General features: G+C 34.5%; 1 long non-coding RNA gene across 2 annotated transcripts in view; it reads left to right on the forward strand.

The window, feature by feature from the left end:
- LOC141491804 (uncharacterized) overlaps positions 1–27,579 on the forward strand; it is a 48,264-nt gene that overhangs the window by 19,296 nt on the left and 1,389 nt on the right. For both annotated transcript variants that reach the window (XR_012469761.1, XR_012469760.1), the window contains exon 2: positions 27,491–27,577. This is a non-coding gene — a long non-coding RNA (uncharacterized LOC141491804). The remainder of the gene's footprint in view (positions 1–27,490; positions 27,578–27,579) is intronic.

The following is a 27,579-nucleotide window of genomic DNA, read 5'->3' on the forward strand; positions in this document are numbered from 1 at the left end:
AACTTGGAAAAATATAAGTTAAATCTCTTTTGACCCAATTTTCCCTATCAATAAAAAGGAGTTTCACTACAATACCCTTACATCTCCTCTAAAATTGCTTCTGTGAAAGCTGGAACTAGAACTTAGGTATCCTTACTCTGAAGTGGGTTATTGCCCATCATATCACAATGTTTTCCCTGATGTTTGGTTGCATTTTTATTTAACCCTTGACTATGTCCGGGCAGAAAATGTATTTCCATGGTACCCTCAAGTAAAATGTTAAGTAGAGTTCTTAGAAAGAGAATACTAGGAATCTTGAGAGATAAAGAATTAGAATTGGTCCCTAACAAAGAAGTTAGGTTTAAAGATGTAAAAATAAGCATAAAAAATAGTTCCCTATTGGTTTTCTTTTTCTCCAAATAACCTCACATTTTCCCTGGCTGCATAGTTACTCAACCAATCCTGAATGTCTTTCAAGTGTCAGACTATGGTTTGCTAGTACCAGATCCCTCACTAATTAAGTCATTATATTACTGACTCTAGGAAATAGATCTTCCCTTTATGGTTAATATATATTTCTAGCAAAACACTCACAGTTTTGAAGATGAGTAGTGGGGAGAGCTAATTTAGCATCAAAGTGCCTAGAAAGAGTTGATGAGATTCCCTAAGTGTATAATATATTCAGTGAAGGACTTAAGTATTGAATGAAATATGTCTCAAGTTGTCCCAAGCCATGTGAATAATATGTGTGATTTGATTTTTCATTTGTGAAACGATTTGTGAAAATTTGCTTGAGGACATTACAAAATTATGTGCATGTTAAAATATATCTTGTATTATCAAATATGACATCATTGACTTTAAATTCATATGAATCACATTCAAAGAACTGGTATTTGAAATTTTTATTTTATAAGATTTAGAGCTAGAAGATATCTCAGAGGTCATCTAAAACAGCTTCTTCATGTAAAAAATTAGGGTATTAAGACCCAGCGATACTGTATTATTGCCCAAGGCCACACAAATGGTAAATGACAAAAAAAGAACTCAAAACTAGACTTGCTTGACTCCAAATTTAGGAATCTTTCCATAGAACCTAAATTCCTTCTTGGTGAATATTAGGTGATTTTTAAATTCTGCTTCAAATAATTTCACTAACATTCAATTCCATATTTCAGGAAAAAACATCCTTTAAATGAAAAAGTGTGTCTTTTAATAACTTGTGATTTTTTTTAATATTCTGCAACTTTATTAAAGTTTTCATTGTTTCAAAGTTTTTTAGTTGATTCTCTAGAATTCTCAAATTATACAATCATATCATCTTTAAAGAGATAATTTTGTTTCCAAACTACTTAATCTAATTCCTTGAATTTCTTCCCCCCCCGTCTCTAAAACTAACATTTCTTGTACAATGTTGAGCAGTAGTGGTGATAATGGGCATTCTTGTGCGATCCCTGATTTTATTGGGAAGGTTTCTAGCATCCCATTACAAATAATGCTTTAGGTTTTAGACAAATACTTATCATTTTGAGAAAAAACTCCATATTCCTCTGATTTGCAGTGCTTTAATAGAAAAGATGCCCAAAGCTTTTTTTTAGCATCTATTGAGATAAGATAATTCCTACTGCATTTGTTATGGATATGGCTAAGTTATGCTGATAGTTTTCCTATTAAACCATCTCTGAATTTCTGGTTTTCTGTAATAGTATATTATCCTCATGATAATTTGCTCTTATATATATTCTAAAAGATATACATATATGCATTATAAATGTATATGTTTTTATATATATGTAGGTATACGTATCATTCATTTAAATATATTCAATGTTAATTTTAATATATGTATTTTATTTTTGCATAAATATTTTCTAGGAAATTTGATATCAAATTTTCTTTCTGTTTTGACTCTTCCTGCACTGGGTTTCAGCTTCATATTTGTGCCATGAAAGGAATTTGATAGAAGTCCTTGGAACTGCCCTAACAGAGAAAATTCTCATTAGTTAAAGGTATCATCTTTTTTGTGCAAAAATGTAAACAGTTTAACTTTAGTGAATAACATGTATTTTTCTTTCCAGTTTACCTTTTTATACTTCACTTGAGTAATATTCAAAGATCAAATTTCCTGTTCACCCCTGAACTTTTCAATACAACAGTTTGAAAGTTTCCTAGGGAGACCTGAATATCCATATTTCCCCTTGAAAGATTATGCTCAATTTTACTTGGTAGCTGATAACTAAGCTCCATTGCCTTCCTGCTTTCTAATCCTTTAATAGAGAAACTGCTAAGTCTTGGGTAATTCTCAGAGTATTTCTCTTTCTGAAAATTCTGAAATTTGACTACAGTGTTCCTGGTAGGTTTCATTTTGGCATATCTTTCAGGAGGTAATTGGAGGATTTTTTCAATGATTATTTTCACCTTTGATTCTAGAATAGCAGGGAAGTTTTCCTTCATAATTTTTTTAACGTTACTGTCCCAGCTCTTTTTTTGATCATGACTTTCAGGCAGTACAACAATTTTTAAATTATCTTTCTTGGTTCTATTTTCCAGATCAGTTGTTTTTCTAATGAAGTATTTTACATTTTTTTCAATTGTTTTGATTGTTTTCTTTTTTGAGATCTCAGAGAATAATCAGGTTTTCTTTCCCTTAGTCTAATTTTTAAATAATTATTACCTTGCCTTTTTTAGCTCCTTTTCCCTTTGAGGCTTCACATCTAGGCATTTTGACAGTATCCTTTTCTGTTTTGGTGTTTTGATCTTCCCCTTTGCCATAGTAGCTTTTTGTGGTCTGGACTATTTTTTTGTTTGTTTTTAATAATTTTAAATCCATTTCATAAGACTTAAAGTCTAATTCTGCTCCTGGGACACGAGTAGCCTAGTCACTGTTCCAAGCTTCTTGCATTGGGGTCAACAGACTAATCAGAGAGGCCTCTTAACTTGTGTGTTGTCCCACTCTCTACTGTGGCTAAGAGCCTCCTGATGCTTTGCTCAGACACTATCTGTATTGGGTTTTGCTCTCCTTTTACCCAAAATGAGATAGATCTATCCTAAAAGTCCTTCTAAGTTATCTTAAGTTGGAAAATAATTTTACTCTCTGTCTTTTTTCTGAACTCTGTCCCTCCAGAATCCATTAAGATATTTGATCTAACATTGTTTAGGAAAACTGGATAGATCTCAGGCAACTTCTTGGCTTCTCTCCACTTGACTCTACCTTATTAATATTTATAAAATCCCCTCAACAATGTTGACACTTCTTTTGTGTATATTTTTAAATCACATTTATTCCTCACATTACTTTCAGTTATTTATGGAGAAAATAAAGGACAAAACTTGGTTATATTTTGTAATCAAAAAAAGCACATTTTATTTGTTTTATTTTTATACCAGGATTTTTGCTGTTGTCATTGTTCTTTGGAAAATGGTTTACATACCATGTTTATATTTTATACTACTTTTTATATCTATTGCTACTGTAATAGCAAAAATAGAAATGTATTTTAGATAATAGGTAACTAAATTTTTTATTTATATTTTATTCTCATTATTTCTCTACTATGTCCTGTTTAGGGACATGATCATATGAACAGTATACACATAGTATGGGAAAATTGTAAAATTACACAGCATTATAAATTGGAAAGAAATAGCATACTGAGTTAAGCATACTACTTTAACAAAAACTATTAGACTCAGCATGATGACTGTATTATAAGGACTACTGTTTAACAGGCAATTACTAGTTTAAAAGTAAGAAATCAATCACCTAAAATCATAGCAAATCAGAGCCAAGCTGGTAGAGAGAAAGCCAGGAACTTACCTCAGAAACAATTTTATCAAGCCTCTAAAGGGATTCTGGAGTTACAGGATACACAAAAGAACAAAATGGAGCTTTTTTTCCAATTAAGAAAGGTCTGTCTTATGAGGATGGAGTGGGAATATGACCTGGCACAGGAAGCAGAGGCCAGCATGGTAGTAGAAACCAGAGACCCATGAATAGCATGGTGGGGGTACAGAAGAGACATATCTGAGGCTCTCAGTCACAGAAAAGATCTGTGACTAAGAAAACTGGGTCCAAGTTCAGTGCACCAAGGGCACAGTAGGTCATCTAGGAGGGTTACAATACATGAGGCCAAGAACTCTTCTATATTCAACATGATTGACTAGACAACCCCAGTCATCAGGTTGCTAGTATTTCAAAAGCATTCATTGATCATGTCCTGAAAGGATGCCAAAATATTCACAGGAATACTATAACCAAATTCCAGAGTTATCAGTTCAAAGAGGAAACACCTCAGGAAGTTAGAAAAAAAAGAAATTAAATACCAAGAAATCAGAGTCATGATTATATAGGATTTGACAGCATCAGCATTCAAAGATTGAGGGAATTGGAATATGACATTCCAAAGCTTAAATTAAGTATGGATTGCAACCAAGAATCAACTACACAGAAAAGCTAAGCATACTCTTTCAGGAGAAAAGATGAGCATTTAATGAAATAAATGACTTTCAAATTTTCCTAATTAAAAAAAATCAGAGTTGAACAGAAAATCTCTTCTTTAAACATGAGACTCAAGAGATTCATGAAAAGGTAAACAAGGGGAAGAGGAAAAGAATACTATCCAATAAAATGAAATTAGTTTTATCCCTACATGGTAGGTTGATATTCATAACTCTTGAGGACTTTATCTCTATTGGGGGAGTATACTTAGAAGGTGGTCTTAATTTGATTTTGATGGGATGATATTTCTTTTTTTAAAAAATGGATTGTAATGGGATGGGATGGCAGAATGGGGCAAATTATAAAGAGGAATCAAGGATCTATCACAATTGATGAAAGAAGGGAAGGAGTAAGAATTGCTTGAATCTTATTTCGTTGGATTTTACTCAAAGAGGGAATAATATATACATTCAATTGTGTTGAGAAATTTATCTTACCTCATAAGGAAAAGGGAAAGTGGGGGAAGGGTTGGAGGTACTGATAGAAGGAAGAAAGATTAAAAGTAAATGGGGAAAAAGTGAAAGATGAAAGAGGAGCTCGATAAAAGGGGACAGATTGCAGAAGGTAATGATCAGAAGCAAAATTCTGGTGATGAGGGAGAGATTAAAAGGAGAAAGAAAAATTCAAATGGAGGGGAGATAGGATGGAGGGTAATGAAGAGTTAGTCATTATAACTGTGAATTTTGAATGGATTGAGTTTACTCATAAAATGGAAGTGGATAGCAAAGTTGAACTAAAAATCAGAATCCTACAATACAAAGATAGACATTTGAATTAAAGAGATATCCATGAAGTAAAGGTAAAAGGCTGGAGAAGAATATATTATATATCAGCTGTAGAGAAAAAGCAGGTGTGGCAATGATTGTCTTAGACCAAGCAAAAGCAAAATTAGATCTCATTAAAAGGAATAAGGAAGGAAACTACATTTTCCTAAAAGGCACTATACACAATGAAGTAATATCAAGACTAAACTTATATACACCAAGTGCATATTCTTAGAGGAGAAATTAAATGAGTTACAGGAAGACACTGACAGCAAAAGTTATACTGGTGAGGGACCTCAAACTCTATCTCTCAGAATTGGATAAATCTAGAGAAAAATAAATAAGAGGGAAGTTAAAGAGGTAAATATAATTTTAGAAAAAAATAAATATAGAGGAAGTTAAATGGAGATAGAAAGAAATACATTTTTATCAGGTGTATGGCATATAAGGAAACATTGAACACATTAGTAGAGCCTAAAAAGTCACAACCAAATGCAGAAAGGCAGAAATGTTAAATGCATACTTTTCAGATCATGATGTAAAAATAACGTAATAAAGGATCACGAACATTAAAGAATCATGAAAAAAATGTAATTAAGGATCACATGTAATAAAGGATCATGAAAAACCAAAGTATTAAATTGAAAATTAAGTAGCCTAATTTTAAAGAATGAGTGGAGTAAACAACATATCATAGACATAATAAATAATTCCATCTAAGACAATGACAATAATGACTCAACATAAAACTTTTGGGATATAATCAAAGACAAATGCTTATATGAATAAAATAAAAAAGAGATATTTGAATTGTTCAAGCATATAAAAAGATAGAAAATTAAATATCAAAATGGTATTTCCAAAAATAGATATTAATAAAATTGAAATTAAAAGTATTGGATTAATAAATAAAATAAGAAAATATAAAATGGATAAGCCTTTGGTTAATTTGATTTCAAAAAAGAAAGGAAGAAAAACAAATTACCAGGACCAAAATACAAAGGGAAAATGAAGAATAATTTAAAGTAATAATTCAGAGCCATTTTACCCAAATGTATGCTAATAAATCTGCCAATATAAGCAAAATGGATGGATATTTACAAAAAAATAAAAATTGTCCACAATAACCGAAAAGAAAAATAAATTGAATAAGTCCTTAATTAACTCCCTCAGGAAAAAAAAATATCCAGAACCAGATGGATTTACAAGTGAATTCTACCCCAAATTTAAAGAATAACTAATTCCAATTCTATATATAATCTATTTGAAAAAAACTAGGAAAATAAGGAGTTTTTCCAGATTTCTTTTATGACAACAATATGACACTGATAACTAAACCAGGATGAGTCAAAACAGAGAAAGGAAATAATATATTACTTACCCTATAGAATATTGTTACAAAAATTTTAAATAAAATTTTAGCAAAGAAATTACAGCAATTTATCAGAATAATACAATATTATCAGGTAGGATTTATACCAGGAATACAAAGTTGGATGAATATTAGGAAATCTTTCAAAAACAAATCTAACAAATTCATATGATTATCATATTCCTCTTATGACATTAGATGCTGAAAAAGTTTTTGACATAATACAACACCCATTGCAATTAAAAACATGAGAGCATGGGAACAAATGATTTTTTTCTTTAAAATGATAAGCAATATTTATCTCAAACCATCACAAAAAATTTTATAAATAGCTTGATTGATTTGGAGATAGATAGATAGATAGATAGATAGATAGATAGACAGACAGACAGATAGATCGATCAGGGGTGAAACAAGGGTGCCTGTTACTGACATTGTTATTCAATATTGAATTAGAATTGTTAACTTTAGCAATAAGAGAAAAAATGAAATTGAAGAAAATAGAATTAGATTGAATGAGGAAATAAAATTCCCTTTTTTTTCAAATGTCATGATGATATATTTAGAATATCCTAGAAAATCAAGAGACTCCTTGAAAAAATAATAACTTTATCAAAGTTGCAGGTTATAAAATAAACCCACATGAATCATCAACATTTCTCTATATTATCAACAAAGTACAATAGCAAGAAATAGAAAGAGAAATTCCATTTAAACTAATGTTAGAAGATATGAAACTACTTGCTATCTGCTAATACAAACATAGAAATTATATGAAAACAATTACAAAACACTTTTCATAAAAATAAAATCAGATCTAAACAATTGGAAAAATATCACTTGCCGGGCAGCTAGGTGGCTCAGTGGATAGAGCACCAGCCCTGGAGTGAGGAGTACCTGAGTTCAAATCTGACCTCAGACACTTAATAATTATCTAGCTGTGTGGCCTGTGGCAAGCCACTTAACCCCATTGCCTTGCAAAAAACTAATATATATATATATATATATATATATATATATATATATATATTTCATTTGCTCATAGATAGGCATAACTAATATAATAAAAATGACAATTCTATATAAATTACTTAATCAATGCCATATCAATCAAACTACTACAAACAATTTTATTGAGTTATAGTAATGAAATTCATCTGGGGATACAAAAAGTCAAAAATTCAAGGGAAATGCAAAAGAAGGTAGCTTAGCCAATACCTGATCCACCATTATATTATAAAGCAGCAATCTGTTTGGTACAGGCTAAGAAATCAAGTGAAGGATCAGTCTAATAGAATAGATACAAAAGAACAAGTAGTAAATGACTGGTAACCTAAAAACAAAAAAAACTCCAGCTTCTGGGCTGAGAGCTCACTATTTGACAAAAGCTGATGGGAAAAAAATGAAAAATAGCATGGCAGAAATTAGGCCTAGATCACCATCTCATACCCTATACCAATGTATGGTTAAATGGTTGCAAGATTTAGGCATAGACAGGATTTAGATATATTTTAATTAGGAGAACAAGCTATTAATGTCAGATCTATGGACAGGAGAGACATTTATGACCAAACAAGAGATAGAGAACATTATAAATTTAAAAGTGGATGATTTTTGATTATATTAATTTAAGAAACTTTTGTACTAATGCTATCAATGTGGCCAAGATAAGAAGGGAAACAGAAAGCTGGGGAACAATTTTTAACACTTTTTTTTTTCTGATGAAAGTCTCATTTCTAATATATATAGAGAATTGAATCAAATTTATAAGCTTATAAGTCATTCTGCAATTGGTAAATGATCAAAGGATATGAGCAGGCAGTTTTCAAATGAAGAGATTGAAACTATTTATAAACATATGAAAAAAAATACTCCAAATTTCTATTCATTAGAGAAAAGCAGATCAAACCGAACCTCACACCTATCAGATTAGCTAAGATGATAAAAAAGGAAAATGATTAATGTTGGAAAGGATGTGGGAAAATTGAGACTCTGATACATTGATGGTATAGTTGTGAATTGACCCAATCATTATGGAGAGCAATCTGGAACTATAACCAAAGAGCAATAAAACTGATCTTTGACCCATAAATACCAATACTAGGTCTGTATCGAGACAGAATTATTAAAAAATGGGGAAAATCTCATATGATTAAAAATTGAGAGGATGTTAATTAATTGGGGAATGACTAAACAAGTTATAGTATATGATTATTATGAAGTATTATTATTCTAAAAGAACCCATGAGAGAAGAATGGAAAAAATTACATGAACTGAAACTGAAAAAAAGGAGCAGAACTAAGAGAACATTGAACACATTTAACAGCTACATTGTGAGTTTATCAACCTTGATAAATGCAGCTCATCTCAGTAATCCAGAGATCAAGGACAATTCTGGGAGCCTGTTATGGACAATGCCATCCACATCCAAAGTAACAAAAATTAAAGCTATGGAATCTGAATGTATACTGCATTCACTTTTTTAAAACTTCTCTTATGTTTTTTCCTTCCTAATTCAAAGTCTTCTTCCTTTTCCCGTAATCCTAATTTATTTTGCACAAAATGACTAATATGTAAATAAATTAAACACAAATGAGCATGTACAACTTTTACCAAGGGGAGGGGCAGGGGAGGGAACCTTGGTAGAAATTGTATAATTTCTGAATTTGCAACTAAAACTAAGAAACAAAAAAAAAAATAAAGTAAAAAAAAATGAAAAAAGAAAAAACATTATCCCTGAACTAGGACCTGAAGTCCTTGGCTGCCTTTTCTAATCTGTGTTTCTTCTCCTAGGCCTAGATGACTGAAGAGCCAATTTTCTAGAGTGAATACCTCAGGAGTTTTAGAACTCTTAAGTTCTTTCAGAAATGGGAAATTATTGAGTTGATTTGTATTATCTATAACTATATTCTAATATTAATTTTGCTTAAGGGAAATATTAACTTATGACTAAATAGGTTTATCTACTATTTTATACAGAAGTTTTTATCAGACTATAAAACTCATTGATGAATTAATTACACAAATATGTAAGATTGAGAAGAGTGAGAATGTGACATACTGTGAGAAATGTAGGGTGTTTGATTTCCATGAAATGTAACAGGATATTGTTAGTTAAAAAAAAGATAAATAGATAGATAGACAGACAGACAGACAGACAGACAGACAGGCATTACAAAGAGCGGGGTCTGCCTGTGAGTATTGTGCCTCCATGTGTGTATGTGAATGAACTCCCCTGAGCTCATCAGTATAATAACCAGGCTGGGGAGAACACATTAGAGATTATTATGGGATGAGAGTGTTGATTAGACTGTAACCCCAGATGATTCAGACCCATGTCTAGCTCTGAGAAGAGGGGAAAGCCTTTCAAACTGCATATAAGAATGGAGATTTTCACAATTTGGACCCTTTCTCATTGGAAGAAATGCCCTTTTCTGCAGAAAAGCTAGTTAATTAATTAAAAAAAACTATTTTAATCACTCTGGACTAAGTTTTTAGAATTATGAGACATTTATAGCACATACCCAGGCCCACAGGACAGATAATACAGATGTGTATCCTCGAGAAAATGTCAGGTATGAAAACATTATAGTTTAGGAAAAAAGATTTCAGTTTGCTACCTAAGGTAAGGAAATCTTCACCTTTTAGCTCTCTCAATTCCTTCAGTACTAGTTTGCTTAAATAGTCAAATAATCGCAAACATCAACTATGGAAAAGGGCTATAAGTAAAAGATAAGAAGTCTTCGAAGTCTGAATATCAAGCTTGGCTAATTTGAAATCCTAACTAGGTTTTACTGTGCTCATTTAAAATATTTAAAATTTTTTTTAAACTTTTTCCCCAGTGGAATAATAGTACATATTCCCCATTATTGGAGTATCTAGGACTAATGGTTCTCTTAAGCTTAGGAATCCTGAGGTTTAGTGGGCTAAAGCAAATCAGTTGTCCACATTAAGTGTGGCCCAGGAGAGGGGATCCACCAGACTCCCCCAAGAAAGGGAAATCAATAGGTCAGAAAGAGAGCAGGTCAAAGTCCTGGTACCAATCATCAGAGGTTTTTGGGTCCATGAGTACCTCCTGCACTTCCAGACTGGGCAAGAGAACCAAAGTGATTTGGTCCTGATAAACCCCAAGGTATCACTGAAGTAAAAAAGGAAAAGGGAAAAGGGAAAAAGGGAAGGGTCTAAGCAAAGTCACCAGCTTCACCTTCTGCTCTGGAGTCATTTGGGTCCATTGGCCAGATATGGATAAGGATGAGTGGGGATGGCTCTGGATGCAGTGAAAGACTTTGTCTTTTTAAAACTAAGATCTTTGACAGGTGTCAAAGTAGGATCTGTTTAACTTCCTTAATATGACAGGAGAAGAAAGGGAACAATGGGATGAGAGGAAGGTACAGAAAGAATAGAAGAGGGAGGAGAAAGGAGGAAGAAGAAGAAAGAAACATAGCTAATGTGCCTCTGTCTCTCTGCCCTTCTCTCTCCTTTCCTTTTTCCCCCTTCTTTCTATCCTTACCTGCAGGCACTCTGCCCAAAGGAATAAAAACTTTTATCGCTGAAATCTGGCAAAATATCTTGATATTAACTTACTGCTAAAACATAAGTCCTAGGGACTTTAGGAGTGACTGCTTGGTTTTAGAATTCATAATAGAGAAAAAGTCAGGAATAATTTAATGAGATTTAGTAAGACCATATGACAAAGGGGAAAATAGATATGTAGGATCAGATAGCTTAAATTCTACAAATGAAATTGACCCCAAAAGGTCAGAAAATCCTAAAAAATTGAATTATGATGACTTAAGTCAATCTAATTGCAATGAAAAAGAGAAGAGATTCTTAGCAAAAGCAAAATTGATGTATGGGATCACATTGACTAACAGACTTTTAGAAGATAGAATGCCATCACTTTTCTAGTGCCTAAGATCTTTAATATATGGTTATGGTCTTTTTCCTTTAATTGACTTCATAGATTCATATTTGTCCTTTTACCATACTATTTTGGGAGTTCATTACGATGAATATTCACAGAATTCATTAAACTTAAAGTCCCTAAACTAAGGAAGAATTTTTTCCCTTCCCTAGCAACAGAGACCCTCTGCTTTGACTGAAAAAAAAAATAACTATTAGTTACTATATTTTTGATTTTCACCCATTCTTCTTTAGCAAAAAGTCTGAATTCAATAAAATCCAGCTTATCTTTATTTGAAGAAAAGACCAATGATAAGGGTACACATAGAAAATAAAGCATGAAAGAATGAAAAACAACAAAAGGGTAATTGATTCTGTCTCATAGACTAGGAGTAGACAATAAAGGTGTGAACAAATTTACTAGGCCCCAGCTGTCCTGTGAAATTAGTTAAGGGTAGTCCAATTCTAAATTTTATGGCAGAAATATAAGCTTATTCATCCACTGATACAATGATTCAACTCTCCACAATTAGAAACTGTTGGGGAAAGTAGTGTCTCCTTTTCTGTCTGACTCTCTTATCACCTTTGCTCTGATGTCTACAACCAACAATTCTCTGTTCTATCACTCTTAGTACTTTGCTTGGGGAGGCTCCCCATTATTTCTACTGCTACTCTAGAAGTCAGCTCCATGTTCTCCTCTCCAATTCTCTGCCATCTAAAGCCAGATTTTTGTGACTCTTCAAATATTGCTCTCACCATTTGTATTTATAAATCAACTAATAAGAAAGGTAGTTGATTTCTTATTTGCTTATATGTCAGATACTGAAAGACCCTAGGGACATAAAAAAGGGGGGAAAACTACTTCCTTCAAAGTAATTATATTCTAATGAAGTAAACAACTTATGAAAAGCAGAAAATCCAAGATAATAAAGAATAAGTAGGAAAAAATAGAAGAAATGGCAATAGTAGCCAAGGGGTCCAAAAAAGTTCCCCTGGGGTAAATGTCAAAGGAAATTAGTATAAGAGCCAGAGAGAAGGGAAGTGGTCCAGCTTGGAAAATCACCAGAACAAAGAGAAAGACAGATAATAGAGGGTACTGTGTGAAGAATAGTTAGAATAGTTATACCATCAAAATGCAGGGGAATAGAACTTAAGAAAAATTGGATAGTGAAGAAAGGAGTTTACCACAATATGACTCTCCTCCACCAGCATCCAAGAAAGGGATTAAATAGGCAGATGTTTCCTTTGTGAAGTGTCCTCCACACTGTGATTAGTTCTACCCCACTGTCCCCAGAAATCTTGGGTGGTCTGCAACAATCTCTGGGATGCTAGCAACACACCATTTCCCCATGCTATCCTGGGCAAAAAGGTGGAGAGAAAAAAATTCCAGTAGCTCTATAGGGCTACTCTACCAGAACCCAGGGAGAGTGTAAACTCAGCTGTAACTCTAACCTGGGTAGAGTAGCAGCTAATAGAGGGTGGAAACCCATACCAAAACAGTAAGAAAGCAGTCTTCCAGTAATAGAGTCTGTAGATGTCTCATATTGTGTTGCCAGAAAGGTGATCAGCTAAAGGCTTCAGGGATTTGAGGGAACAAGAAAGAATTCACTTAAAAGAATGATTAATATTGACTAGTATCCAGAAGAATTTAAGGACAAATTTCCTGAGTAAAGTATGGAAGAAGAACATAGCAGATATAGCAAGAGAAACAACCAGGTGACATCACAGAGTGCTGGAGAAGGTAACAAGTTTACCATGGAGCTGATGTTAGGGAAGTAGGAACAAGGAAATGTGGAAGAAAGTGAAGGAAAAGTTAAAGTACATTTGCCTCCATGGCCTGAGGCAGAAGAAATAAAGAACTATTATCAAGAAAATCTAGGGTACAGCACCTAGGGAAGAGATTTCAGCAGCACAAAAGGCCATCGAAAAAGCAAAGGAGACTTCTGGCCAAGATGGCTGAGAGAAGACAGGCACAGTTCTAAAGTCTCCTAATCTTTCCCCATCTATGATATGAAACAAATCTCTTAACAGAAATCCAATCCACAAACCCAGAAAGAAAAAACAGGAGAAAGAATATCTACCTCAGGATTTGTTTTCTGCAACCCTGGATGAGTCTGGGAACAGAGGGTGGATCAGCCTGATTAGCTGCTGAATTGGAGCCCCGAGAGCCTGAGGGCCTGAGTGCCAGGCCTGCATGCTTAGTGGCAGGGCTAGACCACAGGGTTCTAGGGTCTACTAGGGATCAGAGGCACTGGTATTGGCGCTGACCCTCTGGATCTTGCCGATAAGCCTGGGGGGAGAGTTCTGCTGGAGGAGAGCTGTGGACACCATCCCTGGGCTCCTCTGGTCTGAGGAACTCTGAGTCCATGCCTCCATTTCAGCTGAAACCTCTTCCCAGAGCAAAAATTATTACAGTTACTTCTGCCCAAGGCACAGGTGTGTGAGCAGAAGGACCAGCCCAGCTGACAATAGTGAGAGGGATGACCTCATCCCAGACTAAAGTCCATCATTGATTGAAGGCAAAAGTATTCAACAGCTTCAATCTCTCCCTTCAGGCTAAGGGAGTAGGCCTCAATCAAGGTCACAGTCACTCCAGAGAAAGCAACCAGCACCTCCTACTGGCCAGCCAGAGAAATTGAACTCAATGAGTAAAGCCTCTAGGGATCCCAACACCAAATCTCTGTGAACCAACCCCTCCCCAACTCAAGGTCTTCGCAAAATGAAGAAAGGTCAGCGGAAAGGTGGATCCATAGAAACATTCTTGGAATAAAAGACCCTAATTCAGAGAGACCTAGAACCTCTGAGGAGAATATGATCTGGTCTCCAGCACAAAAATACTTCCTTGAATAAATAATGAAGAAGTTTAAAATCAATTGGAAAATTTGGGAGAGACAATTAACACCCTGTAACAAGTAAACAAATCATTGGAAAATACAATTGTTCAAATACAAAATGAGACTAAATCTCTCACATCCTCAATTAGGCAAATGCAAAAAGAAAATTCTCTCAAAACCTCAAATGATCAAATTCAAAGCTCTCAAAAGTAGTACTGACCAATTGGAAAAGGAGTTGCAAAGGGATGGCTAGGTGGCCCAGTGGATAGAGCATCAGCCCTGGAGTCAGGAGTACCTGAGTTCAAATCTGACCTCAGACACTTAATAATTACCTAGCTGTGTGGCCTTGGGCAAGCCATTTAACCCCATTGCCTTGCAAAAAAAAACTTTAAAAAAAGAAAAGGAGTTGCAAAAGGTAAATGAAGAAAACTCATCCCTAAAAAACAAAAGAATGGAGCCTGCAGAAACTAATGACTTCATAAGACAGCAAGAGCCTGTTAAATAAAAATCAAAAAATAGAAAAAATAGAAGAAAATGTAAAATACCTGATCAGCAAAACCAAAGACCTCTAGAATAGGTCAAGGAGGGACAACCTGAGAATTATTGGACATCCTGAAAACATTGAAGAGGCAAAAAAAAAAAAGCCTGTTCTTAATATTACAGGATCTAGTGATGGAAAATTGCCCTGATATCATGGAACCAGAGTGCAAAATAGTTATTGAAAGAATACATCAATCCACTCCAGAAAGAGATCCTAAAATTAAAACACCAAGGAAAGTTGTGCTCAAATTCCAGAAATATCAGATAAGAGAGAAAATCCTGCAAGCAGCCAGAAAGAAGCAATTTAAATATCAAGGAGTCACAGTAAGGATTATGCAGGACCTGGCTGTTCCAACATTAAGGGATCTGAGGGACTAGAATGAGATATTCCAAAGAGCAAAGGAGATTGGAATGCAGCCAGGAATCCACTATCCCACAAAGCTGAACCTTCTTTTTCAGGGGAAAAGATGGATATTTACCAAAATGGAAGAATTCAAAAAACTCTTGATGAAAAAATGAGAGCTAAATAAAATATTTGGACATAAAACAGGAGGTTCAAGAAACACATGAAAAGGTTAAAAAAATTAAACAAAAAGGGGGGCAAAAAAAGCTGCCATCCTATAAATTGAAACTGGTTATATCCCAGAATGGAGGGAAAGATTCTCATAACTCTTGAGAATTGTAACTCTAACAAAGGGAATATACCTAACCAGAGTGATGGACACTCATGACTTATCCATGAGACTGCTATTCAATGGGATGAAACTGTCTATAATGCTACTCTGGAGAAAGACTCCAATAACTCTCAAGAATTGTAACTCAGATAGAATGTACTTAGCTAGAAGTGATGGATACTCAGAATTTTCTATGACTCAGAATGATTTTAAAAACTGCCTCCTTAAAAAGGGGGAAGAGGAGGGAGATGGGAGGAGGGAGGGGATTGAATGGGGGTAAATCTCATTACACTAAGAGGTACAAAATATCTGTGGTAATAGAGGAGAAAAGGGGAGGAGATGAGAAAAACCTGAATCTTCTTTTCATCAGACTTGGCTTAAAGTCAACTTACACACAAACTCAGTTAACTTAAAAAATTCTAACCTTTCAAGTATTAAAAGGGGAAAAGTGGAAAGGGGGTCATAGAAAGGGAGGGGGAGGAAAAAATGGTGAACTAACAAAAGGAAGGGAAGGGAAAGGGGGAAGAAAAGGGGAGGGGGTGTATACAGGAGGGCAAACACCCTGAAGGGGGTGGTATTAAGAAACAAAATACTGGGGAATATGGATAAGGTGGGGGGGAGGGAAAAAAAAAGGAAAAAAAAGAAAAAGATCAGGGAGACAATTTGATGTATCTAGGAGCTAAGTTTCAACCATATCCTGTTATTGAGGAGCCAGATTCTTTTAATCCTGGAAACCATAGGCAAAGATATAAGCCACTAGACATAAAAGCAGTCAGAGATTTAAAGAAGGCAGTGGGGGAATATGGGGCAAGATCACCTTTTGTCTGACTATAATTGGATATTTGTATACTCCATATTAAAACATAATGATTGGAAGCAGATAGAGCAAGTCACCTGGACAATATGTTTCTTGGATGATAGAGTTTATAGAACAATGTAGACAGATGACTTTGAGGCGGCATAGGTCAATTTTTCAACAATGCAGACCAATTATATTATGGATTAGAGAAATATGAAAGAATTGCTACCTGTGTAAAGAATGCTTGGGGATGTATTCCAATACAAAATGATAATAAAGAACCATTTTCACTGATTAGATGGAAAAATGATGAGACTTTTGTAGATTTTTTTGCCCGATTGCAGGAAGCAGTATGAAGAACCTTAGGAGATATAGCAGGAATAGATGTATTAATAAAACAATTAGCATAGGCTAATGCAAATGTTGATTGTCAGAAAGCAATGATTGGCTTAAGAAGGGATGCCACTATTGAACAAATACCATTGAACAAATGATTCAAAGATGTTACAGAGTAGAGTCTCAGATGTATCATACAGAATTAATGACAGAGGCATTTGCTAATATTCACATTAGAAATAAAGAGAAACTGACTTGCTCTGTTTGTGAAAAAACTGGACATTTAAAAAAAGATTGATGGAGTGGCCAAGGAACTAAACCCACAAAGGTCAGGGCACATCATCCTAAAACTCTTTCCTCAAAGTGTGAAAAGGCAGGACACTGGGCATCATAATGTAAACAAGGAAATTTAAATGGAGAAAGGGGCCCTCCCCCCTGAGGCCCCTCAAAACCAGTCATGGGGTATGACAGTTCAGGACCAACAGGAGATGGAATGGAAAAACCAGTATGCAGCTTTGGCAGCAAGCAGACCCATATCACAGGTTGTCAAAAGTTCTGGGAAATTTAGGGTGCCTCCCCATGCTTCTATTAAAGTACCTATTCATCCTTTATGATTAATGGATGAGGAGTTTGTAATCATTTTGGCTCCACCTAATCAACCTAACTCACATTATACCTTTAGTAAAGGAAATTTTCTCTTTTGCAACAATGAATGCTTATAATGATGATAGCTACAATGCATAGTTCAGTTATGTGTTTTTTCAAGATCTGGTATAAATAGGAAGGAAAGTGAGTTGAAAAAAGGGGTCAAAACAGAGAAACCACAGTGAAATTATGTTTATAATTCAGATTTCTCCAGAAAAACCTCTTTGAGTTATCCATCAGAAGGAATTGCTTTCCTAGGTTTGATTGACACTAGGGCAGATTAGACTGTGTTCCCCACTCAGAAGTGGCCATATGCTTGGCTTAAGCAGGTTGCTGATACTAACCTAGTAGGCCTTGAAGGTAGACAGGAAACAGAAATTTCTTGTCAACCTCTGAAATGGGGAAAAGAAGATAAAGCAGGAACAGTCATTCCTTTCATAGGAGAAGGACTCCCTATAATATTATGGGGAAGAGATTATCAATTAGGGGCTAGAACTAGCACAGATTCTCTGATTGGGGCTGCTGTTGAGCTGGGAAGTGGAGTCTCTGAGGCAGCACCACAGGGGGACTGAGCTTCCTCAAGCAGCAGTCCACAGCCCAGTGTCAGACCCCTAGCCAGGGAAAGTGATAAAAAAGTCAGCATTGAGGAATCAGTGGAAGTGGAATCTCTGAGGCAGTGCCCAGGGGATGAAGCTTCTTGCCCAGCACGAGTTGGTCGGTATCAGCAAAATGAACTGGATGTGGAGGACCGACTTGCTGCTCCTTTTGGCCTTGGCTGATGGCCTGACTGCACTATGCTCTTTAAGTGCGATCCAAACCCCTAACCCCACGGGCAACTTTAGAGACTTCTTGTCATTGCCGAAGACCTCGATACAGAGTCTGACATTGACACAGACTTTGATGCAGACCTTGACATGAAGGATTAGTTTCACTCCAGAAGCCACAACAATTTTGACTTTTCAGTCTACAGCCCCTGGCTTTGAGATTGAGACCCTTGCTTCAGTAGCAGAGGGCTGTGAATTGCGCTTCCTGTGTTGAGAGCGAAGGTGTCACATGCTGTTGGACAGTTAGTTATGGTGTTGGCTACTGTTCCCAAGGTGAAGCAACTCCAGGTTGTACTGGTGTTAACCTCTTAGGTGATTTCAAATGCTCTCTCTCATTCCCTGCCCTTCCCACCCTCTGCAGAGGGAGTAGGGGAGGTGGAGAAGGGAAATACTCCTTTTTGGAACTTCAAAACTCAAGCTTATATCTCAAATAGAATGTAGGCTTTGCTACAAGGACAAGACCCCTCTCAAAACTTACTTTAGAAATCAAGGGCCTTAGGGGCAGCTAGGTGGCATAGTGGATAAAGCACTGGCCTTGGAGTCAGGAGTACCTGGGTTCAAATCCGATCTCAGACACTTAATAATTACCTAGCTGTGTGGCCTTGGGCAAGCCACTTAACCCCATTTGCCTTGCAAAAATAAAAACAAACAAACAAACAAAAAGAAATCAAGGGCCCCCTTCTTCCTGGTTCAGGGAGGAAGCTGGGCATTTGGTCAATAGCTATATTTTCCAATGGATTATTGATTGGGAAGCTTCATTGTTTAATTAGTTAAAAGAAAAGGGGAAGAAGACTTTCTGGGATTGAGACATTTGGATTTTGTCTTTCAAATGAAGTCTGGGCCTATGAATTATATTTCTGTTGACTGGTCTTAATTGGTTATGGCTTTATGGATGTATTTGAACATCTATAGGGCATTTTACATCTCTCTACTGGACTGAAGGGGTGGGAAAATGTTTTTATATTCTGAGATCTGGTACTGGCCAGAGTATCAATCTCTGCTTGGTAAATGTGATACAAGAGAGTTTTTCTGTGTTTGTTTAAACTCTTGTGTGTGTGTGTGTGTGTGTGTGTATGTATGTGTGTTATTCAGATCTGAAATAGTTAAATGTTACCTGTGTTAACAGTTATTACTTTTAGTTTGAATTTTGAATTTGATTGCTTTGAAAGGTTTTTTGTTGGGAAAAGAAAAACTTTGTAATCTTTGACTGTTTTTATGTTGGGGATAAAATGTATTTCAAGGAATTTGGGAATATTGGTTTTACTATTATTTAATTGACATTTGTTTGTTCTATTTTTGAACTTTTGTTTGCAACTTGCATAGCATTCATTATGTAATAATTTTATTTCAAAAACAAGAAGGGGGATATGTTGGGAACCATTGTGTATTGGGAATACTGTAAATTATCACCTGGTGCCTTTGAGCATCAGAACCTTGTTTGGCTAAGTACAACTGGAATGGGAGTGGATTAGAGACTGGAAAATTTAAGCACTTTTACTCAGGTAAATAAATGGAGCACTTGGAGATCTTGACAGTGAACTTGTCTTCTTTGTAATCTTTATCTCCTGCCCCTCCAATGCTTGCCTGGGGAAGATTGAGAGAGCCCAGGAAGTGGGTCTCTATACTTGATAAATTTGAATTAAATAAAACTTAATGGAAGAGAAATTGCTGATTGTGATAATGGTAAGAGGAGATCCTAAAAGTAGCAAGAGAGAGCAATGTATTCAGAATCTATAACATGAACAAATGTGTTGGAAGGTGAGGTGTATGAGAGAAAGTGTAGCTAATATTGGAAAAGATGGTGAGGGAAGCAGTTCAATCAAGATAAATCATCTCAATAAGTGCCAAAAGATGGAAGAAATATATAAGCAAGAAGTTTAAATTGCAAGAATGTATTATAGAGAAAATATTTCAAAGGACATTATGAAAAAGGAGCAGGAAAAGCTGGAGTGTGATGTTTTAGGGGGGGATGGATTGAGAGAAATAATTAATAGTGGAGTAAAGAAATGAACTAGGAGAAAGGAATTTTTCTTGTGGCAACTAAAGATTCAATAAAACTGGGATAGGAAGAATAGATGGGACTAGGAGTATATTAATCTGTAGTGAAGAAGTTTTGATGGAGATGGTAAATTTAGTTGAGGAAATTAGGCATTTATAGGATTCAAGGTAATGATTTAAGACAGGGTAGCCCTCACCTTTCTGAAATCTTCTATTGTCATAAAATGAGAAGGTCTGATAGGATTGTGTTCTTACCCTTGGCATCCAATTGGAAGGCCTAGTTTGGAGTAGGAAGAAATTCCTTTGGCCCAGACAGGTAACATCTCTCAATGTGATGGCTGGAGGAGCTGGAAGAATACTTTTCAGTTTTAAGTAGGTATAGCAATCTGAGGGAACAGTACACAGCTATTTATGGAGTTACTAGTTAAAGGGAAAAGTGGTGCTTTGATTTGCCTGATCATTCACTCCCTGTCTCTCTGTGAGTTCATTTTATTTCATCTGCTACAATATTTTCTCTGGTCAACAGTGACAGTTCATCAACAGTTTGTGTTCATGGGGTGATGACTCCCATCTCTAGAGAAGTTCTGTAGGAACTAGGTAAAAGCAAAGTCAGCAGTCTAGGTATCAGAGATAAGATAGAATTTCTTGTTCATTATTTCAACATTTTTTCCTCTGCTAAGTAGAATTATCTTGAAGATGGAAAGGATAAAACCAAAAAAATGGTTAATAGAGAAACTCAAGATAATGAAGAAGATAGTAAGATAGGAAACAGATGTGCTCAGTGATTTCAAGTCATGAAACCTGTACAAACTACATAGTAGAATACTGCACAAACTTGTAGATAGAGTTGTTGAACTACTTTAAGTGACCTCTGAAGTATCTGTGAGATGCAAAGAGATATCACAGGACTGGGGAAAAGAAAGAAACTGTCATGAGTCCCCTCCCCTCCCTCCCCCCATGAAAAATAAATGTTTGAATTCTTAAAAAGAGGGTATGGCTTTTAAGAAGGAAAGGCATAGCAATCAGACTACTACCAAAAAAAAATATGATAGAACAATCACACATCTTTTTTGATTAGAAAAGATCAGGGAAATGGTAAAGTAACAGAATACTTAGATTTCATAGAAAACATGACAGAATATATTACATTGTCCTTATAGAGCAAAAGAAAAAAGATTACCTAGATCAAAGAAGTATTTCATTGCCTATATCCAAAGAATAGCCAGTATTGGATGAGCATCAACATAGTGTACTTGGATTAATTTAAATATTCATGAAAAAATAAAATATTCATGAACTTCATGAATTCAAGCATAGATTTATTAATTAGATTTGTGTTTGGCAAAAATCTTAGAGAAATAATTAGCATATAGGATAACAGAATCAGGATCCAAAGAGATCTCAACAGGTTAAACCGATGAGTCAATTTAATAAGATAAAATCAAGTATGGAAGAATGTAAATTACTAATCTTTGATATAAAACTTAGACTTCACAAGCACTTGATGGAAAGTGATCTCAGTATGTAATAATATTTTGTGTTCTATAACAATCTAAAATTCTTATGCTATCTTAGGCAGCTTTAAGAGAAAGAAAAAGGCTAGGCCTAAGGAGGATTTACCTTTATAATTTTTGAGTTTTATTAAAAATTAAATTCAATTAAAACTTTTATTTTCATATTTTAGAAAGAATTCTATCAATATGGATCATGTTTACAGGATGATGAATGTGTTTGGTTAGCAGAAGAGCTTATTGTATTAATTGAAGAACCTGTACATTGTTAGTTGGAAAAAAGATTTGAAAGAGAAGAGTGACAATTTTAAGGCTCTTCTAAGAATTTGAAGGATGTAGCACAGTGGATAGAGTGCTAAACCTAGAGTCAAGAAGAGCTCAAATCTGGACGTAAACCACTTTTTTATTATATGAACCTGGTATAGTCATTTAACCCCATTTACTTCAGTTTACTCATCTTATAAAATGAACTGGAGAAAGAATTGTCTAACCATTTCAGTATCTGCCAAGGAAACCCCAAATGGTCTCACAAAGAGTTAGGGATGACTGAAATGACTGAACAACAATAACAAATAAAAAATATTTACACTAGTTCTACTTGGCCCTGAAGGACAGAATTAGCAGGAAAAATAAAAAGGTTGTAGAAACAAATGATTACTTCACAGAAAAGGTTTTTAAGAAATAGAGTTCTCCCAACGTTTATTGGATATCTTTAGCAGTCGTATATTTTCTATCATAAATGGTCATTAAAAAATGTTAATGACCACTTCTTTGAGATGTTGAAAAAAAGTATTCTTAGTCATGAATAAGTAACATTATATTGTCTCTAAATTATTTCCAGTTCTTAGAATTTGAGATTATGTAATTGGCAAATTCAGAGATTTGTCACTAAAAGTTTGGACCATCACTCCTTTATTTTTGTTTTATTTGTATAATTATTCCTTGTGATTTCCATTTATTAAAATGTAAAGATTTTGTGAAAGAAAATTATTCAGATACCCACTAAAAATAATTTCTTTTAGAATTATTGACTATGATAAAAGTAATAATGGTCACCCCTACTATCCAATATCGTATTCAACAATTAGAGAAGAAAAAGAAATTGAAAGAATTAGAATTGGAAAGGAAGAGATAAAACTCTCACTCTTTGCAGATGCCATGATGGTATGCTTTGAGAATCCAAGAAATCATCCAAAAAAAACTACTGGAAACAATTAGTAATTTTATCAAAGTTTCAGGACATTAAATAAACTCTCATAAATCCTCAACTTTTCTATATATGATTTGCAAGATAAAGCAGGAAGCACTGGAAAGAGAAATCCCATTCAAAGTAACCTCAGGCAATAAAAAAATAACTGGGAATCTATTTGGCAAGGCAGACTCAAAAACTTTTTGAAAACAATTACAAAACACTTATCACACAAATTAAATCAGATTTAAATAACTGGATAAACATCAAATGCTCATGGATAGGTCGAACCAATATAATAAGAATGACAATTCTACCAAAACTAAACTACTTATTTAGTGCCATACCAATCAAAATTCCAAAAAATTACTTTAATGAGCTAGGAAAAGTTGTAAGTAAATTCTTATGGAGAAATAAAAAGTCAAGAATTTACAGAGATTCAATGAAAAAAGTTCAAAAGAAGGTGGCTTAACCCTACCTCATCCAAAATTATATTATAAAGCATCAGTCATCAACACTGTCTGCTATTGGCTAAGAAATAGATTGGTGGACCAGTGGAATAGACTAGGTGCAATAGCAGGAAATGATTATAGTAATCTGAGGTTTGATAAACTCAAAGAGTCCAGCTATTGGGATCAAAATTCTTCTATAAAAACTGCTGGGAAAATTGTAATTTAGTGTGGAAGAAACTTAGATTAGACAAACAACTCACACCCTATACCAAGAAAAGATGCAAATGGATACAGGATTTAGACATTAAAAACATTAGTATAAGCAAATTAGAAGATCAAGGACTAGTTTACCTGTCAGATCTATAGAAAAGGAAGCAGTTTATGACTAAGGAAGAGATGGAGAACATCACTAAAAACAAACTAGAAGATTTTGATTACATTAAATTAAAAAGCTTTTTCACAGACAAAACCACTGTAACCAAGATCAAAAGAAATGTAGTAAACTGGGAAACAATCTTTACAACTAATGTTTCTGACAAAGGACTGAATCCTAAAATATACAGAGAACTGAGCTCAATTAAAAAAAGCCATTCCCCAGTTAACAAATGGTGAAAGGATATGCAAAGTCAATTTACACATGAGGAGATCAAAGCATTCCATAGTCCTATGAAAAATTGCTCAAAATCATTACTTAATAGCGAAATGCTAATTAAAACTTCTCTGTAGTATCACCTCACACCTATCAGACTGACCAATATGACCAAAAAGGATAATGATCATTGTTGGAATGCTTGTGGGAAATCTAGGACACTATTACATTGTTGGTGCAGCTGTGAACTCATTAAACCTTTCTGGAGAGCAATTTGGAACTACACCCAAAGGGCAACAAAAATGTGCACACCCTTTGATTCAGCAATACCACTACTGGGTCTATACCATGAAGAGATGATGAAAAATGGTAAAAATATCACTTGTATAAAAATCTTAATAGCAGCCCTGTTTGTGGTGACCAAGAATTGAGAATCAAGTAAATGTCTTTTTATTTGGGGAATGGCTTAGCAAACTGTGGTATATGTATGTCATGGAACACTATTCTTCTATTAGAAACCAGGAGGGATGGGAATTCAGGGAAGCCTGGAGGGATTTGCATGAACTGGTGCTGAGTGAGATGAACAGAACCAGAAAAACACTGTATACCATAAGAGCAATATGGGGGTGATAATCAACCTTAATGGACTCTCTCATTCCTTAAGAGCAACAATCAGGGACAATTTGTTGCTTTCTGCAATGGAGAATATCATCTTTATCCAGAGAAAGAACTGTGGAGTTTTAACAAAGAGCAAGGGATATTAATTTTAATTTAGAAAAAAAACCTTATATCTTATTGTCTGCTTTTGATATCTTTTATACTTTATGTTTCTTCCTAAAGGATATGATTTCTCTCTCATCAAATTCAATGTGGATAAATGTATACCATGGAAACAATGTAAAGATTGGCAAATTGCCATCTCTGGGGAGTGGGGGGAGGGAAGTAAGATTAGGGGACAATTGTAAAACTAAAAATAAATAAAATCTTTAAGTACAAAGGAAAAATGTAATTATGATAATGGTAATGGCAACAAGAATAACACACTTGTATATACCACCAAAACTTTGGTTTATCTGTTATTAACAGTTTTATTATCATTCTCTAATAATATCGGATACAGCATTGTTGTCCCATCACCTAGATGACACTGAGTTTTCCAAAAAAATTTTCTGAAAATATATGTAATTTAACAGTTTACAAAAGTAGAAACACTTTGAATATGGACCACAATATGAAATGCAAGTTTGATGTTCTGAGAACCAACTGTCTGAATTCAGAGCATAGTACCATCATTTTTTTCCTAAAACAACTCTTTCAAGATCATCTGTTAAGTTTATAAAGATATAGCAGTTATGGTCCAGTGCACCTACTAATTTACAGACACTGGAAATATTGCATTTTAGATTTAGTGACTGAGTGCAGAAAAATCTCAGATTACTATTACAATTCCTCCTGGCAACATGAATTTAGGATTCAAAATCCCTGACAGGTGATTCTTCAGGTGCTGCTTGAAAGCAGTTCTAATAGGAGTTCTTTATGAATCTGAGATGAAAACTCCCTTCTTGTCTCCAGAACTGTACAACATTACTTTAATATTTATTCTTTGTAACAACGTTTGAATCTTTGAAGGAAAATAAACATATTTGGAATTCCATTCTCTATCAACTCCTATTCTTCCATCTTTTGACTCTCTCACTAAAAATGATCTTTTACAATAAATCCAGTCCCCTTCACTTTTGCTATTCTTTGAGTATCTAATTGGCAGATGTCATGTTAAGGTTTCAATAACTATTATGCTGGTACAACTTATACCCCAACCTTATGGCATTTCTGAGCTTTGAGTTATAATCCCAAGAATGTTTTCTTCCATTTCTCTTTCCCTCCCATTGATACATCATGATCTAGTTTCCTATTTCACCGAGCAAATTGAAACCATCTGACCTGAATTTCTTCAGGTCTCTTTAACAGTTCTCCTAACTTTTCAACAGTATTATAGATACCAAACTCAAATACTGTCAAGTAGTGTCAATTATATTTTTTTAGTCCCATATGAGACTTATTTTGCAATATTTGCTTCCATGGTGCTTCTATTAGATTGTAAGCTCCTGTGCTGGGACTGTCTTTTACCTCTATTTGTGTTCCCTAGTTTTAACCTAGTACTTCTCACATGGTAGGCTGTTAATGTTTATTGATTGATTAAAGAAGTAACCCTCTTCACTCCTAAAACTTATTCCCCTTTTTTACAATCCTTGTTCAATTTCTCCAACTTCTTTCAGGAATTTATAGTTATTTGGCACTCTGATGCATTTTAAAAAATATCTCCTTAAATATAGAATATTTTACTCCTCTTCAAAGTATAAAAAAGTCATTGATATTATTTTTTTAAAGGTTGGCCCTTTATGACAGTTTTCAATGGTCCCACCTTTTTCCTTCACATCAAAATTAAATTGAAAATATTTTCTATGCCCAGAATTTCTATTTACTCACAAACCATTGTTTTATCAACCCCTTAGAGTTAAGTTTTGAATTAATTTTAAAATAATTTATCTTTATCTTTCATGACTTTTCTGCTCTATTTGATACTATTGACCAGTTCATACCTTTGGACTTTCTCTGGACTATAAAAATATGTGTCTCAGTTTTCTCCCCGTGGCTCCAATTCCTTTTTTTAAGACTTTAACACTGCCAGACTAATTTTTCTTATATATCAAACTGATCATATCACTTCTTCATTCACTCAAATATCTTCAGTGTTTTCCTATTAACAACCAAAATATAAAGGCCAATCTCCACTTACTCTATTTTAAAGCACTTTATGATCTGGTGTTATTCAAACTTCTTGACCTTTTTGTTTCTTTTTTCATCTTTTCATCTTTAAACTCAGCCAAATTGCACTATTCTAAGATTTTCAAACTAATGTGCATTTTCATTTCTTTATATCTTGATTTATAGGTAATCTAATCTTTGTGTTTCTCCCAGATACCAATACAAATACTCTAAAAAAACATATGTTAATATGTTGTTGGACCAGGTTAAGCAAATCATTTTGACCTATATTTTATAAAGTATTATGTTAGAGTCTGGGGAAAATAGAGAGTTTAGATTACAGATATACAGGCTTCTAAGTTTGACTGTTTTGGGGGCACCAGAGCTTTCAACATTTCAACATAAGGTCTCTTCCTGAACTTGACTATCTCAATGTTACTTCTCATTTCCCAAATATTTTTACTGCTACCCACTACCATTACCCCTACCACTACACTATTATTCTTCCTCCTCCCTCATTCGTTTCCTACTAATGCTAGTACTAATATTACTACTAAAAGCTTAAAAGGTCTCTATTATGACTCCAACTTTTGTTGCAAGTTCTTACATAACATCTAGATCTCTTGAACTCCCAAGGTCACCTTCATGGCAGACAGAGTTAAAGATTGAGATGGGGTGCTAGGTATGGATTCAAGAAAACTTGGTTGCATGCTTTTTCTAAACATTAGTTGGGTCTGAGGGAGTCATTTCCCCTTTACACCTAAGTTCACTTAACTGTAAAGTGAATTGGACTCATGGTCTCTAACTTTCTTCCTAGATAAAAATCCTGGATCCAACTATCTTGGAACACTCATTTGTTCAAGATGTGGGAAAAAAAAAAAAAAACAGAAACAAAGAAACAGAGGT

The sequence above is a fragment of the Macrotis lagotis genome, chromosome 6, assembly GCF_037893015.1.
Source record: "Macrotis lagotis isolate mMagLag1 chromosome 6, bilby.v1.9.chrom.fasta, whole genome shotgun sequence".
Classification (NCBI taxonomy): Eukaryota; Metazoa; Chordata; class Mammalia; order Peramelemorphia; family Peramelidae; genus Macrotis; species Macrotis lagotis.